The following is a 13,957-nucleotide window of genomic DNA, read 5'->3' on the forward strand; positions in this document are numbered from 1 at the left end:
GAAAGCTTACTGAATAAAGATTTCTGCCAAACAATTTTCCTTTGTAAAAACTGATAACAATATAACTCCAGAACTGCAGTATACTAATCACCAGAAACATTTATATTCAGTATGTCTTCTGTGTATATTGTTATATACATGTTAGTTACAATTATAAGTGATGACTAAAAATGTTACAAGTTTTCTGTTTGGATTTTTTTTCTCCCCCAAGTAAGTTTCTGATATGTATATTTTTAAGTCTTTTGAAAAATAATGAATTTTGGGATATTTGAGAAAGAAGACTTATCTTATGTAGCACATTTTATCTTATCACAGATCATTAAAAACACCTACAGTTCCCAATTCCGGGTAACTTGAGACCCATATATATTACCGGAACTTTTGAAAAGTTATTTATGATAAGGAATAGGGTTCTTAGAGTTTTGTTGCAAGATAATGAAATGTGATACACATTTCATCTTTTGATGTTATAGCTTTTTTCTTTAAATTAGAAACACTCAGAAGAGCTAAGGTCTGTTGTGTTCTTTATTTCAAAGAATATTAGGGTATGCAAATATCTAAGGAAAAGCTGGCCCAACGATTTCATGTCAGTCATAACAAGCTTTTTTATAGTATGAATGTATAAAAATCAATTCTTAAAAATGAAAAGCATGTTTTATTATGCACGTATGCTGTTGTTATCCACTAGCTGTTGTTGGAAAAAACTTTGCAGTTGAACTATTTCCTTTCTGTACATAATGCAAGCATTTGAATAGTGGACAATTGAAATATTGAGAAAGAAAAAAGATTATTCAGCTGGAGTATCCTAGCAACTGAGAAATACCAGGATTTTAGGCTGACAGAAGAAAGAGTGACACTGTTTGAGAGACCCATTATAGATTTTGAATGTATTATAAATATATTCTCCGTTTGCTTTTTTATTGGCTAATTTGATGCAAAGAAATTCTTATTTCCTTTGAATCACGTGTTAAGAGATACTGTTATTTGCTGTGGAAAAATGTTTTTTAGCTTATAAATGGATATCTTCACTCTAAACTATACTTTCTGCTAAAGTATCCCCTCTTAAGCAAATGGAATTACTAAGAACATCAAGTTATGACAACAGATATTTTTGTGTATCCTGAACTTTTCTTCATGACCAGGTAACTGGTCATGAAGAGAAGACTCTGAAAGAGAGAAAACATGAATCACAATTTCAGAATTACTTGAAATGGATTGAAATAGCCATCAGTAACAGTAGTAAAACAATTTAAAATTCAGAACTCTTGAAAGACTACATTTGGTTGTGCATTTTCCACATCAGTTCACTCCCTTTTGGACTTCACATTGTCAAAGAAGTTATTGGTTTTGTCCTGGGTTTGGCAGTAGCAGTCATTTTTCTCTTTCTTGGCAGCTGGTGCAGTGCTGTGTTTTGACTTTCAGCTGGGAACAGAGCTGATAACGATGTTTTGGTTTGGCCAAGGGCTTTGTGAGCCTCATGCTCTGCCAGGGAGGAGGGAAGCCGGGAGGAAGCAGAGACAGGACTCCTGACCCAAACTGACCAAAGAGGTATTCCATACCACAGCACGTCATGCCAGGAGGTAACTGGGAGTTACCCGGAAGGGCTAGGGAGACTGCGGGATTGGAGGAGGTATCGGTCGGTGCTTGGTCGGGGTGCGGGGGGTGGGGGGGGGAGTTATTGGTCGGCTGATGCTGAGGTGTTGTATTCTCTTTCCTTGTTATTTCCTTTATCATTACTATTATTGGTGGCAGAAGTAGTGATTTGTGTTATACCTTAGTTACTAAACTGTTCTTATCTCAATCCGTGGGAGTTGCAATCTTTTCAATTCTCCTCTCCATCCCTCCAGAGTAGGGGGAGGGCAAGGGGGGGGGGGGCCAGTGTGAGTGCACAAGTTGTCTGACTGGGTTTAAACCACGACAAGTTTCCGTAAGAAATCAGCAGAAAGCTTCTTACTGATTTGGATGGGTGTCAGATTTTGTTGGAGCTGGTGTTTGTATCCCATGTCTTTGTGAAGGCAGATCCAAAAAACAGTTTGTCCTTGGCAACTCCAATTCACAGGTGTGGTCTGGATTTTAGGGTGTGGTGCAGAGTGAATATTTCTATTAGACTCAACAGCCACTAGGTCTTGAAGTTTCCTGTTCATGAGATATTTGAATTTTTTGTTTCTCCAGCTGAGGTGAAACAGATTTTTAAAAGAAAAAAACAGTTCAGACAATCTGACTTTTTCAATCACCTTCAACAAGTGACGTTTTCTTCCACTCTTTTGATTCAATTTATTAATAGGATGTTTAAAATTCATATGTTAAGTAACATCAATCTTCGAAAGATCCATAAAAGCATACAAACCATAAAAGTAATCAACAGTACATATATTTTCAGTGCATATTGTGAATTATGATAAATATTTGGATATAAAGGGGAAAATAGCTATTACGATCTTTTTTTTTTAATTTATGCCAACTACCTTAGTTTACAGTTTGTGAAACAACAGATATAAATCATTATTTCACTGTTTTAAAATTATTCCAGGGATAATCTGTATAGCATTGAACTATACAACTTTTGTATGGTTCGAACTCATATAAAGGTACCTTGAAGCAAAGAATATTTTCATAGCACATTACATAATAGACCAGGTGTGAAATTAGTTTTATGGTGAATGGACACCCTGAAGGTTGCTAGCCTTTTATTACGTACAGCTTCCCTTATATAGCTTTTATTACGTATAGCTTCCCTTATAGTGTTTTTTCATAAATAATAAAGTACATTTTAATGAATGAATTATTCTGAAAGTATACAGAGAAATTCTTAAATTTATCCTCAAATATTTTCACACTTTTATATTCATAAAAACTTAGAAATGTGCATAATCTACATTGTTTACACCTATTAAAATGACAAGAAGAAGATGAAACTTTGGTTTTGTTAAGTTTCACTTTTGTGTCAGATCTATGATTAGAGTTTATCAATATCTCTCTGGTATATAATTTTAGTTCTACTGAAAAGGGATTAGGAAGCTTTCTAAAGTTATTTTAATGTTACAGCATTTTTCTAATGTGGTTATGTGAATTCATCAGTGCTGCTGCAAAGCTTTCGCATTTATCTTCCCAAGTTTCTCAATCCCAAGAGAAATGTTTTTTTTCTAAGTTGGTCTGTAAAGCTGAGTTTCAGTTGTAGTCATCCATAAGAAATCACCTATGTACCAACTTATTTAAACTTGTAATTTTTGTATAAGATAGTTTCAGATATATTTACTTAATCTGAATATTCTTATTATATAGCATGAAAAACTGAAAATCTCAAAACAAGCAAAACATTCTTTTCCAGAAAAAGAGCAGATTTGCTAATTGATGAGATTGATTTTTGCTGGGAAATGTCTATTTTCTAGGACAGAATAATTTCCTGTAAATATATTAATTTCAGTCTAACTTTCTTAGCTCTAGCAGTATAAGACTGCAATAAATCCAATAGTTCAGTAACTGAAAATTACTGAAACAGTTATGTGGAATACATAAGGGTTCTTTTTCTTCTCCACTTGATTCACATCTAGGTTTTAAACCATAACTCATCCTGGCATCTTCCACCAATCTTTTATGTACCTCTCCCACTTCTGATGTTACACCAACAGAATTTCTGCCTGGTCACAGGTTAAACCCTGTAAAAGAATATATTCAGATTGCTTATATGTAAGCAATATATATGTGTGTGTGCATATGTAGTTTCCTAATGTAGATATCCGTGTGATGCAGCATCAGTTTTGCTGGCAGAAGGACACCACAGAGAGTGGGGTGGGCAAGGTGAGTGGTGCTGCAGTTGGCTCAGGAGCTGAAAGCAAGGCTTGTGAAGCTAGTCCTTCCAGTCTCAGTATTTTTAAGCATTAGACTGTTCTGTGATGGCACTTGAAATGGTTTGATACCGCTGTAATGGGAACACTAAAACTCTCAAATTCAACAGCTAGACAATCATTTCTCACTGATTTCTGATACGCATTTTAGCTCCTTGACCTAGATTTATATCCAATTTCCAAGTGATGTCAGTGCAAGTTCTGTCTGAGTAGTATGCAGAGAGCATGCACTCAGCATTTTAGAATTTTTCAGTATAGATTCATAACTAGACATTAAGTTTCCCTTAGCAGTTGCAAAATAGCTCATACATAATAACTATAAACCATAACCATTTCTATTTGGGCCATGTAATTTCCTATTAAGGTGTTGGTTTAGTGGTTTCATGACATGTCTAATCTTAACAGAAATATTTACTGTTAATTTGGGAGCATCTCTTGCTATAAGACATTTCATATTCTTTCTATAATTTCCCTATACTGACATAAATCTGACTATACGAAAGTCCTGCAGAAAGTCCTCTGGGGAAGATCAAAACAGTCAAAAGAAGAACACTTCTCTACCTTGAGAAAAATTGCAAAAGGCAGTACTATCCAGAAAGCAGGAATAGTTTGTGTGTGTACTCAGTCAGTGCATACCTTTTGACAGTCTTTGCCTCAAGCGCTGCTGTCGAGCCTCCAGTGTAAATTAAAACTGACCCTGACTAGTGGAACTCCTAAGAAAGGAAAGTCAAATTTTTATTTTCTCTCTTGAGAGTGATTTGGATTTGAGTTGCATTTGCACTTCCCTGTACAAATTGCATGAAAATCCCCCACAATTTCAAACTTCTCAATTCAAGCACCTAAAAAATTACCTGAATTTTTCTTTTATAAGATGAATTTCACGGTGTATCCATCACCCCAGTAAAATGAAGGCATGTAAAAATGATACTCTATAACAGCATTTCATATGTTTTTTTGCAAGAGCTGTTTTATCCATGTGGAGGGCAGGAGAGAGAAAGAACAAACAAACAAAAAAAAATCCCCACAAAAACCAAACAAACCTAGCTTTTCTAGGGATTCGGATTTTTCTCTCTATAGGACCACTTGTATGTTACAGAGGATAAAAATACTCAGAGGCCTAGATACCTCCTTCTAAAATAAGTTCATATTAAGTGGTCATCATAGAAGAAAAGTGTAAGAAAAAAAATCTGCTTTGGCTAGTGCATTTCAATGGAGTGTAGAATATACTATGCAATGTGATGCATTCCTATAGTTAAAAAAGTCAGACGACATGGAGAAAAGAGGTAGGAGAGATTACTTTCATCTGCAATGTACCTGTAGGCACAAAAGTTGCCTTTCGAAGGCTTAAAATCTCCAGTCAGAAACTTAAGAGGGAAAAAAGAGAGAAAAGTATCTAATTTATTCAGAGAAGAAATAAAACGTCTGCAGAGAAATGAAGGCTATTTATTATATATCTTTCAGTAAAAAAGTTAGTTGCACAGATAAGAGTAATTAATTTAGTAAGTAGACTAGAAAATGAGGTAAATGTAAAATGAAAGTTCTTGTTACACTGATCCCTTTCAGCTGCTGCAAAACTGCGTGGAATTTGCGGGTTGTGTTCCAATGATGGTGCAAGCTGGAAAGAGAAATTAATATGGTCTCTTTAAAGGAAGTGGATAACCACTCTGCTTTTTTACTGATGGTTCAGAATGCAGATGCTAGTGATCCAGCTGCAGCCTTAATGTAAATCAGCATTGCTTACCTGTTTTTCCTGCAGTCTTATTGATTCAGGCCATAACATTGTTCTTCCTGTTTCCATCTCCACAGCAGATAAGAGGATCTGAAGGCTCATGCAGTCTAGTCTTCTTCTAGTAGATTAAGAACCTAATTCCTAATAAGGAAACCTTACTAAGAACCCAGTTCTAATAAGGAAACCCGATTCTCTGGTTTTGTATTATAATGTTGCTATATAAACATTTTATGGGCAAGATTGATGTCTTTGTTGAATAGTAATTGTAAAAACTCAGAAAAATGAAAAGAATGAAAAATTAATGAGTTTACTTAAGGGAGGGATAGTAAATTAAAAAACAAACAAGCAAACAAAGCCAAACCAAAACACATGGGCAACTAAATCAAACAAGTAATTACATAATTTAAAATATCATAGCACAAAACCAAAGTAGTAAAAAAAGGGAAAGGATCATTAATAAAAACCAAGGGCAAAATTAAACTAGAAAGATTTATACATAATTCAGTTCTATAAAAAAGTTTAAGTAGAGGCAAAATTTCTTATGTAATTTAAATTTGATTTTTTTTTAATTTTTAAATCACTTTTTTTGTTTGTTTGTTTTAGTTTTGCAGTGTCTGATTTTAGAATTGCCTCTGCATAGTTGTCCTTACCATGTGTAGGTACAGTTTTCCTATGCAAGTCTTTCTGCATGTGTAAAACTGTATGCTGAGAACTGAAATTTTATATTTTGTTATTGTGGTAGGAGCTTAGATGCACAAAAATTATGCATAATTTGCTAAAATATGTAACTTAGACTACCAATTTCATCACGAGTATGTCTCCTCTGAGTTCCCTTATCATCAATATATTGTGCAAGCAGTATTCCAGTCCCAGCTAGACTTTCTAAATACACATGTATTATTAATTATTTGTGCATCAATATAATATAAATAATGCTGTTATGGGTTGGGCATTCTGCTAAGATAAAACTAGAGGAAATTATATTTCTACAGTTACTGAGAAGTTCTTCACCCTCTATTTACTTTTAAACTAATTTATTCTCAAAGTAATCTTGAACTTTTACAGGGTTTGATGAGATTCCATTTCTGTTCCTGAGTTTGCTACTGGGTTCTGGGTGATTTTAAAATATAAGATGTGAATTTATAAACTTCCACTATTAAAAAAAAAAAAAGACCTCATGCTTTACACATTTTCAGGAAATATATTATTCTTTGAAGTACTTTGAGATAGATACCGACATACTCTTTTCATTTCTTTGAACTCATCTATTGCAGTGAGTTTAAAAAAGATTATAAATCATTAACTTTCACATCAAGCAGTCAGTGCTTAGGATTTTCAAGCATTAGGGAAGATTCTTACTTGCCTGAGGATGTCATTTAAGGCAACTGTTAGAAGGTGAAGAATCATAATATGGGGAAGACATTCATAAAAACTAACCTAACAGACACAAACATCACTGCAGAATTCAACTTTTAACTATTTAGTGAAAAGGATATACATGCTTCCAAGTATTGACCTGAGCAGCAGAAAGTTTCAATGCATGATTCATTTTACTTTAAGTTTATATAATGTTCTTTTTACAGCAAACTTGACTTCTTTGGCCTGAAAAAGGCCAGGAATATGGGAGGAGAAAAAGCACCAGGTCTTCTAATTATGTCTCTGATAATTAGACTGATAACTGAATTTTCAGTAAGAGAATGTTAATTGCATTTAGCTTTGAATATGTGCTATTTCCTTCAAAATTACTGCAGCTTTTAGAAAGAAAAAGGTTAATAAATATAAAACCTAATAATATTTGTATTTGTGATATAAATCAATATTTGTAACACAAATATTGATACAATATTTGACATACAATATGGCAAATAAGTCCTTAGAGAGAATGTTATCTCTAACAGAACTGGTAATAAAATAAATAAAAAACCCCAAACAAACAAACAACCAAAATCCTGAAATCAAATCTCTGCAATTAATTCTGTCCAACTCCTTTTCATACCAAGATTGCAAATTTCCATTCATACGTTGGATATTAATTTTTTTGGTGAAAAACATGTTTTACTTAGACTCTTGTAGGACTGCCTGAAGGCCAGTCTAAAGGAACTGGAGGCTGATAGAAAACCCTGGCAATTTAATGTGAACTGTAGGCACTGTGTACTTATCTGTGGAGGTCTACAGCCTTTTCAGATGTTCACTGTGATCACCCCTAAGTGGAAGTTTGATTGATCTGAACTACCGTGGGGCAACCTAACCTACTAGTAAGAGAATATTGTGCTCATGCCCTCTCTGCTTGATAAACAGAAGAGCAACTAGAAAGCCTAGTTCATTAAGAATGACTCTCAACATTGTCATTCCTGGTTTTTCCAAGCAGTTAGCTTTTGCACAATCATTCTTTGTTAGACTCTAAACAGATTACTATTGTGAAGACACACAGGGTGCTTTCGGTGCTACTTTTGCTCTTTCTTTTGTGTCATTTGGGCACAAAAGGGTTATTCAGCCTGAAATTATGTTTATTCTTTGTGTTTGAAGAAGTGAGAATCTAAACTATCAACTTTAATAATATCTAAGAACACGTACTGTGAGACAGTGAAAGCCAGTCATGGGAGACTAAAGATTTCAATAAAAACACTGTGCAGTATTCTCAATAGCGCATCAGGTATAAGAGAAAGCACAGAGAACTGTGTTTTGCAGTAGGGGAAATAATAACAATTAAGGTGACTGTTCTGCTAATAAATAATAAATCAACAGGAGAGTTCACTGGTAATAATACCGCTAAACTTTTAACTTCCCTGATGTTTGCTGGAAGGACTACTCGGCAACCCATCCGCAGTCCAGGAGGTTCCTCCAGTGTATAGATGATAACTTCCTCATGCAAATGGTGGATGAGCCAACCAGGAGAGGTGTGCTGCTGGATCTCATCCTCACTAACAAGGAGGGTCTGGTTGAAGGAGTGAAGGTTGAGGGCTGCCTTGGTTGCAGCGACCACGAGATGGTAGAATTCAGGATCTTGTGTGGTAGGACCAGTAGAATAGCAAGTAGAATCGCAACCCTGGACTTTAGCAGGGCAAACTTTGGCCTCTTCAAGAGATTGCTAGGGGAAATCCCGTGGGCTAAGCTGCTTGAAGGGAAAGGGGCCCAAGACAGTTGGTTGACGTTCAAGGACTGCTTTTTCCGAGCTCAAGATCAGAGCATCCCGACACGTAGGAAGTCAAGGAAGAGGGTCAGGAGACCTGCGTGGCTAAATAGGGAATTGCTGGGTATGCTCAAGTGGAAGAGGAGAGTTTACAGGTCATGGAAGGAAGGGCTGGCCACTTGGGAAGAATATAAGGCTGCTGCTAGAGGATGTAGGAAAGCTGCTAGGATGGCTAAGGCCTCCTTGGAATTAAAGCTGGCAAGAGGGGTCAAGGACAGCAGAAAGAGCTTTTTCAAATACATGGCAGGTAAAACTAACACCAGAGGCAATGTAGGCCCGCTGATGAATGGGACGGGTGCCCTGGTGACAGAAGATACAGAGATGGCAGAGTTACTGAATGCCTTCTTTGTCTCTGTCTACTCTGCCGGAGGCAGTCCTGAAGAGCCCTGTACCACTGAGACCTCGGATGAAGATAGGTCAATGGAGCGGTCTGCCTTAGTCGATGAAGAATGGGTTAAAGACCAGTTGAGCAATCTGGATATCCATAAATCCATGGGTCCAGATGGGATGCACCCGCGGGTGCTGAGGGAACTGGCTGAGGTCATTGCTAGACCGCTCTCCATCATCTTTACCAAGTCTTGGGAAACGGGAGAGGTGCCTGAGGACTGGAGGAAAGCAAATGTCACTCCTGTCTTCAAAAAGGGCAAGAAGGAGGACCCGGGTAACTATAGACCGGTTAGCCTCACCTCCATTCCTGGGAAAGTGATGGAACACCTTATCCTTGGTGCCATCTTAAGGCATATCAAGGATAAGAGGGTTATGAGGAGCAGTCAACATGGCTTCACCAAGGGGAAGTCGTGCTTGACCAATCTTGTAGCCTTTTATGAGGAAATAACACGGTGGATGGATGATGGCAGAGCGGTGGATGTGGTCTACCTTGACTTCAGCAAAGCATTTGACACGGTCTCCCACAGCATCCTTGCGGCTAAATTGAGGAAGTGTGGTCTGGATGATCGGGTAGTGAGGTGGACTGTGAACTGGCTGAAGGAGAGAAGCCAGAGAGTTGTAGTCTATGGGGCGGAGTCTAGTTGGAGGCCTGTGTCTAGTGGAGTGCCTCAAGGGTCGGTACTGGGACCAGTATTATTTAATATATTCATCAATGACTTAGATGAGGGAATTGAGTGTACTATCAGCAAGTTTGCTGATGACACTAAGCTGGGAGGGGTGGCCGACACGCCAGAAGGCTGTGCTGCCATCCAGAGGGACCTGGACAGGCTGGAGAGCTGGGCGGGGAATAACTTGATGAAATATAACAAGGGAAAGTGTAGAGTCCTGCATCTGGGCAGGAACAACCCCAGGTTCCAGTATAGGTTGGGGAACGACCTGTTAGCAGTGTAGGGGAGAGGGACCTGGGGGTCCTGGTGGACGACAGGGTGACCATGAGCCGACACTGTGCCCTTGTGGCCAAGAAGGCCAATGGCATCCTGGGTTGTATTAGAAGGGGGGTGGTTAGTAGGTCGAGAGAGGTCCTCCTTCCCCTCTACTCTGCCCTGGTGAGACCTCATCTGGAATATTGTGTCCAGTTCTGGGCCCCTCAGTTTAAGAAGGACAGGGACCTGCTGGAGAGAGTCCAGCGCAGGGCAACTAAGATGATTAAGGGAGTGGAGCATCTCCCTTATGAGGAAAGACTGAGGGAGCTGGGTCTCTATAGTTTGGAGAAGAGGAGATTGAGGGGTGACCTTATTAGTGTATATAAATATATAAAGGGGGAGTGTCACGAGGATGGAGCCAGGCTCTTCTCAGTGGCAAACAATGAAAGGACAAGGGGTAATGGGTACAAATTGGAGCACAAGAGGTTCCACTTAAACTTGAGAAGAAACTTCTTCTCAGTGAGGGTGACGGAACACTGGAACAGGCTGCCCAGGGAGGTTGTGGAATCTCCTTCTTTGGAGACATTCAAAACCCGCCTGGACACGTTCCTGTGTAACCTTATCTAGGTGTTCCTGCTCCGGCAGGGGGATTGGACTAGATGATCTTTTGAGGTCCCTTCCAATCTCGAACATACTGTGATACTGTGATACTGTGTAAAGAGCAGAAAAGAGACATTGTCTGTAAAGTAAGGATTTTACACAATGTGAACAATTTAACACACCTCTGAAGATTTTGCTCTAGATGACCAAAGAGAATTTTATGATCAAAGGTGCTATTTTGAGATTTAAAAGAGCACTAAGAAAATAACCTTTATTGAGTGATCATAAGCTCAACATGTAATTCATGACCTCTAACAACATAAAATCCTATATTGTGGATAAAAATAAAAAATAAAATCAGGCTGTAGCACAGGCTAAGTGTTGGGAAAACCTTTGTTTTATGGAAAAATGAAAAAGGAATGGGACAGCCTTGAGGGAGATGTGCATATATTTTAAATGTCTGACAGAAGCTATATGATGGAAGAAAAGAGGGGTTTGGGGTGTGTTTTGTTTTCTTGTGCAATAGATGATCCTTTACTATTGGAAGATAAAAGAGGTTTTCTAAGGTGATCTGGTAAAAGATTAGCTTTCCAGAAACATGGGTTCTCAGAAACATGCAAGAGAATATAGTGCTGATGGAATTTTAGAGTAATCTTCAAATAAATAAGAAGTAAGTGGCTTCTCACAAAGATTCAAAGATTGGCTGAGGATTCCTGGTGCAGCAGTCCATAAGGAAGTACATTCCCCAAACTCTGTGATGCAAAAAGCTCACAATGACAGAAATAACAATTTCAAGTAATATGTTTTAAGATTTCATTTTTACTTACCTAAAACTAACCACTATTGAATTACTGAAATAAATTGCAAATATCCTCCTGGTAAAATGCACCTACAAATAAAAATATCATGGATCAGTTAATGTGTCCATTTTCTTTATATAAGCCAGTGCTGACAGCAGGTAGATGTTAGATTGTGATCCAGATCTAGTTCTGAACACAGTAGACGAGGTTTAAACTTCCTGTACATGTTAAAAGAAGCTGTGTTAGCCCAAGAATTGATACCCTTAATAACACACTGCTGAATTCACCAATTCCTGTCTGCATTTGTTACTTGTGCTGTAGAGTTATTCACACATACCATGTTATTGTCAGAGGGGTCTGACCCTGCTGCTTCTGTTCCTACACATGCTCTGCTTCTGAAAATATCTCCTAACACCTGCACTCTAGGGAAATGGCAGATGATTGTTTGAAGATACAAGCAGAAACATGCTCACTCATGCAGTCCTTTTGTTTCTGTAACAGAGCTAATTAAATGACTAAAAAGCAGAAAACCTAGCTATGCTTCCCACTGAAGCCACTTATTTAGTATTTATTGCATGGCAAATAATATTCCATTGTAGTTTTACCATGCCTCTCCACATAATTTATTAACAAGGTATTGATAACATAACTGAGTCACAACCCTTATTAATCAAGAAAGCTATTTTCTCAGCTTACATGCAGACAGAACCTTAAATATTCACATCCTTGTATAGATTTTACTAACTTACACTTACTTGCCTAACTCTGTGGAGCATCATCTTAGTATAAGAAACATTTGTCCATCAACTGTTTGCAGGTAAATTTTGGGGATAATTGATCCTAAAAAAAAAAAAAGTAATAAAAAGAACTAACTGCCCTTTGTAAATAAAAAAGTATATTAAACCTAAAATTTTATTTCCAAGGATATTGTAATAATTAGTACAAAAATAATGTTTAAGAAAATATGCAGGCTATCTTGACAGAAGTGCTTAGAGATTGCAGTGTTTTAATGATTTAGTGACTTACCGACTAAAAGGTCAACATCACAAATTACCTATCAAAGAAACAATATATATTTTGATTGGTAGAAGGTCATTAAGTGCCAAAAGTTCCATTGCGGTTTCATGATTGAATAAATTACAGGGAGAGGTTTGGAACATGAGAACACAACTAGTCTCACACTACTAGCAGTGTGTGGAAACACATGCCACCCATTTCCTGGACATGTAATCCAAGGGAAGAGAACAAGTGAAAGACATCAGTCATTAGCAATGCCTGGCTGACAAGCCAGGTATCTGTGGTGCATTATGAAGTCAGATCTAATCTGTTTCATTTAGATAAAACTGTATATATTAAAAACCTGAAATTAGAAGTCAATATATTTTACTGCTTTATGAAATGGTATGTTCATCTTTTTTATCTTTTTCCCTTTCACTTTTATCTGTGGTTACATAAGTCTTTGTTAGTCCATAAAAAATAAGTAACAAATTGCTAATGAAATAGTAGTTACTCTATGTTAAAAATAATGATCTTCAAAGCAATTATTCTGAAATGTGTTACAATAATAATGGGATAATAAGAATGAGGTACAGTAACTTGCAGTACAAGTAAAATTATCTGATGATACTAACAGATTCAACATATGGTTTTGCTCCTCAATCTATTTAAACTTTTCCAATTACATATACTGGCTAAAAAGAAGTGGATAAATAATCCTGGAGGAAGAAACCATACTCAGAACTCTCCAGCTCCAGTTGACTGCTCTAATCACCCTACTACACAGCCATTGCAATTACTGGACTATTGCCCCTCCTTCTCAACCCAATCATTTTTTTCATTTTTTGTTTCATTTTGGCACAACTACAGTAGCAGGGTCATAAATGTCTCTGTACTCCTGTGGAAACCAAGGGTGAAAAATGTCCATAAGCCTAAGTAAAGTTCACAGCTCTAAGGTGAGAAGAGAGATCGAGAGAGGTGTTTGATCTTCTTGGACTTTTAACTACTGGAATATGTTACTGCCTAACCATTATGATTCTCTGCAAAAATTGTCCCTCAGCAGGTAGCACTGCAAGCTTCATTGCAAAAACGAAGCAGCTGCATTTTCATTTTGTGAGGAACTTTGTCCAGTTTGTGTGTCAAGCACGCTCTGTAGATAGCTTACTGTACTGGTCAGAAGAACCTGTCCTCCAGAGCTCAATATCGGGAACCTGAGCTTGCTTTTGATGTCTTCTTCAGGCCATTTTAATTCAGGCTGGGCAACAGTGAGATTTTGAAACACTGAATAACTACTGACTGGGAGTCATTCAAGTTCCATGACTAGTTTTCTAAGCTATGAGTCCTTCTATTTTAGACCAGGATTATCCTTTCAAGAAACAGTCTTTTGTATGATGCTGAATATGAGTCTTGCTTTCGATTTTAGTCACTTGTCTTTAGCTTAAAGCACAGGCAAGCAACATCAATAGTAAGTCATCGACTCCCTTTCA

At 37.4% G+C, this 13,957-nt stretch overlaps 1 long non-coding RNA gene across 1 annotated transcript; it reads right to left on the reverse strand.

The window, feature by feature from the left end:
* Positions 1–542: 542 nt before the first annotated feature.
* Positions 543–12,714, reverse strand: LOC133221769 (uncharacterized). The gene is made up of 4 exons (XR_009728066.1): positions 12,501–12,714; positions 11,502–11,563; positions 4,467–4,558; positions 543–1,146 (listed from the first exon to the last, which is right to left on the reverse strand). It is a non-coding gene; the product is annotated as an uncharacterized LOC133221769 (long non-coding RNA).
* Between the last annotated feature and the right edge of the window lie 1,243 nt (positions 12,715–13,957).

Source organism: Neopsephotus bourkii, unplaced genomic scaffold (genome assembly GCF_033783945.1).
Source record: "Neopsephotus bourkii isolate Nb327-2 ecotype Australia unplaced genomic scaffold, CSIRO-AGI_Nbou_v1 NB_1547, whole genome shotgun sequence".
NCBI lineage: Eukaryota > Metazoa > Chordata > Aves > Psittaciformes > Psittacidae > Neopsephotus > Neopsephotus bourkii.